This window comes from Oncorhynchus mykiss, chromosome 23 (genome assembly GCF_013265735.2).
Source record: "Oncorhynchus mykiss isolate Arlee chromosome 23, USDA_OmykA_1.1, whole genome shotgun sequence".
Classification (NCBI taxonomy): domain Eukaryota; kingdom Metazoa; phylum Chordata; class Actinopteri; order Salmoniformes; family Salmonidae; genus Oncorhynchus; species Oncorhynchus mykiss.
In genome coordinates this window covers 28,605,291-28,610,566 of record NC_048587.1, presented here as the reverse complement: position 1 = coordinate 28,610,566, position 5,276 = coordinate 28,605,291, and positions in this window count along the sequence as shown.

Genomic DNA, 5,276 nt, shown 5'->3' with positions numbered 1-5,276 from the left:
TGAATGGCGTCGTGTGGCGAGTGTTTTGCTGATGTCAACGTTATGAACAGAGTGCCCCATGGTGGAGGTGGGGTTATGGTATGGGCAGGCATAAGCTACGGACAATGAACACAATTTCATTTTATCAATTTGAATGCACAGAGATACGGTAACGAGATCTTGAGGCCCATTGTCATGCCTTTTATTCACCGCTATCACCTCATGTTTCAGCATGATAATGCACAGCCCCATGTCTTAAAGATCTATACACAATTCCTAGAAGCTGAAAATTTCCCAGTTCTTCCATGGCCTGCACACTCAGCAGACATGCTACCCATTGAGCACGTTTCAGATGCTCTGGATCGACGAGTACAACAGCGTGTTCCAGTTCCCGACAATATCCAGCAACTTTGCACAGCCATTGAAAAGGAGTGGGATAACATTCCATAGGCCACAATCAACAGCCTGATTAACTCTATAGCGAAAGAGATGTGGGGCGCTGCATGAGGCGCGCTGGTGGTCACACCAGATACAGACTGGTTTTCTGATCCACACCCATACCTTTAAAAAAAAACATGCATATCTGTACTCCCAGTCATGTAAATTCCATAGATTAAGGACTAATGAAATCATTTCAACAGACTGATTTCCTTACATGAACTGTAACTCAGTAAAATCTTTCAAATTGTTGCATGTTGTTTATATTTTTTGTTCATTGTAACTATCTCTAACCCTAAACCTTACTATTATTATAAACCTACTCCTAGCAAGCAGTTGCTTATCAACAGATGGTCATACTATCAACAAACTATATAGAGCATCTACAGACGGAAAATCCAGTCTATCCAAATAGTGACACATTATTATAACTGTAGCAGGGGAGACACTGAGTGGCCATCAGTGAGTATTGCACTTTTTTGTGGCACGTGTGTGTTATAGGCTACAGTATTATATATTCCCAAATAAGTTCTGATAAATTGACATCAAGGTCTAATACATTAATTTCATGTTTTTAATTAATTATTAAATAAGTTAGTGACCTCTCACTACCTTTGGTCAAGTAGTGGTTGACCAAAGCTCCAACTACTCACCGGATATGAAAGGGCACTAGATAAAGGGCTGACGTCAAATGAGCAGAACTCTGACGCACTGTTAAAGTGAGATGAGAGCAACCCATTCATTCTCAAAAAGACAAGCCTGTCCTCTCCATTGTCAATGTCTCCACTCACAAATATGCATGACAGATTAAGGATTTCAATGTCCACTATACACATTTGTGAATAATCAAACTTTAAGTTAGGTACTTCACTAATGTAGAGTAATATGGTGTTTGAAGTACAGTAGAAGTAGCTTAATATACAACCATCAATAATGCTCGAGTCTCTAAATGTCACAAAAGATGACTGAAAAGACAGCAATAAATACACACTACAAAAAAATTGTTGTTCTCTCCATGCACATATGCACACAGGCTATTATTTTTACATTTGAATAATGAAACAGAAAGAGATTTTTTTGTATTTTGTTCTTTACTCATGTCACACAGGCCAGCAAGTTTAAACAAAAGTAGTATAATTGTTCACAGTATTGCATTTTGCACAGTGTTATACAGACTACAGTGTTTCAAGTGAAGGCACAAAACAAGAGGTTATTCTTGCAAATAAACCCCACCTACAAACATAAACCAGGGAGACTAAACTTGTAGATAGATATAAGAGTAACACATAATTAAACTAACTTTATCTCTGGTCACATCAACACCTTAATCCTCCTCTCTCTTTCTGATTGTCCAGTGTTAACAATGTCCTGATGAAACCCATAAGCCCCAAAGTGCTCTTTTGCTCAATTATGCAACTCTCTGCTACCATTAAAATATACCTCGCTCCGCTACAAAACTACAAGTTACATCATTTTAACACGTTTTATTTGCTATATAAAGGAGCATGCTCTCACAAAAGCTATGCACCTCATGCATCTAAGTCCAATTACTTCCACAATGCAAAAACAGACAAAGGTAGTGAACTGAATACCTGCGACAAAAACGTACTTGAAGCACACACATAAAATCATTAAAATCTGATTCAAAGTACTGTATAAGCATTCCGTTAACCACTTTTGGTAACAGGGCCCTCTATGCATTGTATAGTCGTGGCCAAAAGTTTTGAGAATGACACAAATATCAATTTCCACAAAGTTTGCTGCTTCTCTGTCTTTAGATATTTTTGTCAGATGTTACTATGGAATACTGAAGTATAATTACAAGCATTTCATAAGTGTCAAAGGCTTTTATTGACAATTACATGAAGTTGAAGCAAAAAGTGAATATTTGCAGTGTTGACCCTTCTTTTTTAAGACCTCTGCAATCCACCCTGGCATGCTGTCAATTAACTTCTGGGCCACATCCTGACTGATGGCAACCCATTCTTGCATAATCAATGCTTGGAGTTTGTCAGAATTTGTGGGGTTTTGTTTGTCCACCCGCCTCTTGAGGATTCACCAAAGTTCTCAATGGGATTAAGGTCTGGGGAGTTTCCTGGCCATGGACCCAAAATATTGATGTTTTGTTCCCCGAGCCACTTAGTTGTCACTTTTCCCTTATGGCAAGGTGCTCCATCATGCTGGAAAAGGCATTGTTCGTCACCAAACTGTTCCTGGATGGTTGGGAGAAGTTGCTCTCGGAGGATGTGTTGGTACCATTCTTTATTCATGGCTGTGTTCTTAGGCAAAATTGTGAGTGAGACCACTCCCTTGGCTGAGAAGCAACCCCACACATGAATGGTCTCAGGATGCTTTACTGTTGGCATGACACAGGACTGATGGTACCTCGTCTTCTCCGGACAAGCTTTTTTCCGAGTGCCGCAAACAATCGGAAAGGAGATTCATCAGAGAAAATGACTTTACCCCAGTCCTCAGCAGTCCAATCCCTGTACCTTTTTGCAGAATATCAGCATGTCCCTGATGTTTTTCCTGGAGAGAAGTGGCGTCTTTGCTGCCCTTATTTACACCAGGCCATCCCCCAAAAGTCTTCACCTCACTGTGCGTGCAGATGCACTCACACCTGCCTGCTGCCATTCCTGAGCAAGCTCTGTCCTGGTGGTGCCCCGATCCCGCAGCTGAATAAACTATAGGAGACAGTCCTGGCGCTTGCTGGACTTTCTTGGGCACCCTGAAGCCTTCTTCACAACAATTGAACCGCTCTCCTTGAAGTTCTTGATGATCCGATAAACGGTTGATTTAGGTGCAATCTTACTGGCAGCAATATCCTTGCCTGTGAAGCCCTTTTTGTGCAAAGAAATTATGACTGCACATGTTTCCTTGCAGGTAAGCATGGTTGACAGAGGAAGAACAATGATTCCAAGCACCACCCTCCTTTTGAAGTTTCCAGTCTGTTATTCAAACTCAATCAGCATGACAGAGTGATGTCCAACCTTGTCATCACTCACACCTGTGTTAACGAGAGAATCACTGACATGATGTCAGCTGGTCCTTTTGTGGCAGGGCTGAAATGCAGTGGAAATGTTTTTTGGTGATTCAGTTCATTTGCATGGCAAAGAGGGACTTAGCAATTACTTGCAATTCATCTGATCACTCTTCATAACATTCTGGAGTATATGCAAATTGCTATCATACAAACTGTGGCAACAGACTTTGAAAATTAATATTTGTGTCATTCTCAAAACGTTTGGCCACAACTGTAGACAATTAACATATTAGGCTTTGATCTTGTCCCATCGACATCCCCATGATCCATGAAAACTTCCCGTGAGAAAGGCTGTTTGGTCACGGTTTCATTATGAAATGTCAGAAAAATAACCAAATAAAAAGTTATACTTAGCCACAACATTCAATATCAATGCCAGAAGGGGACTTGGTCTACATAAGGGTTGGTGACAATTCTATTTAAATTTCAGTCAATTCAGGAGTTCTGCTTTAGAAATCCAATTATTTTCCTGAATTTTAACTTGTAATTGACTTCAACCCTGGTCTATACAGCAGCACCATGTAAATAAATAAATAACTATAAAAAGATTGGGTATATTCATTTGTTTGCTACATTGCCTTAATTTCATAAAACTACATTTCACTTTGAGACATACAGTAGCTCTATACAAAATATCAATCAACACCAATAACAAAACATACAGTTACAACAAATACCAAAAGAGACATTTGTTTTATATTGATTTCCATTCGAATACATTCTCATGGTTTGATGGTGTGGATTGACTTGTAAACATAGATACATCACCACAGCAAATAAGGATGCACAATTTCATTCAAATTTACCCCCACGTTTCGCTACATTCACAGAGTTTCCATTTCTTTTTACCAGAGAAAGGATGACCCATCACACATACATTTAAATGAAAGGACATATCTGTTATCTGTGCTTGTTAGGCCTAGAAAAAAAATGACGTGTTTTGGTTAAAAATCACGGCCTTTGATTCAAAGTATCCATCTCTGTACATTAAAAAAGAGGAATGTGACATGGAACCTTAAAGCCCATTATGAAATATGACATAGCAAGCATGATGAGCCTGTTCTTGATGACCACAGCTTTAGGCTATGTGCTTGACAGATACAGCTGCATGCTCAGGATACCAGAATGTTTTTATTCCATAGATTTCTATTGCAAATCACTACTGTTCCTCAGTTTTTGCAAAGCTAGGCCTACTGTATATGATTTGTTAATACTTAAATTACACTAGTATTATGATTATGTGCAGAAGCGCAATATAGACCTGAATACCAGGGCTGGAATAAAATACTTAGCTTTGTATTAGCTGTTTTGCGCTCCTAGAGGCAGTGCAGTCAAAAAAACAAAACAAAAATGGTATATATATATATATATATATATATATATATATATATATATATATATATATATATATATATATATATATATATATATATACACACTGCTCAAAAAAATAAAAGGAACACAAACAACACAATGTAACTCCAAGTCAATCACACTTCTGTGAAATCAAACTGTCCACGTAGGAAGCAACACTGATTGACAATAAATTTCACATGCTGTTGTGCAAATGGAAGATACAACAGGTGGAAATTATAGGCAATTAGCAAGACACCCCCAATAAAGGAGTAGTTCTGCAGGTGGTGACCACAGACCACTTCTCAGTTCCTATGCTTCCTGGCTGATGTTTTGGTCACTTTTGAATGCTGGCGGTGCTTTCACTCTAGTGGTAGCATGAGACGGAGTCTACAACCCACACAAGTGGATCAGGTAGTGCAGCTCATCCAGGATGGCACATCAATGCGAGCTGTGGCAAGAA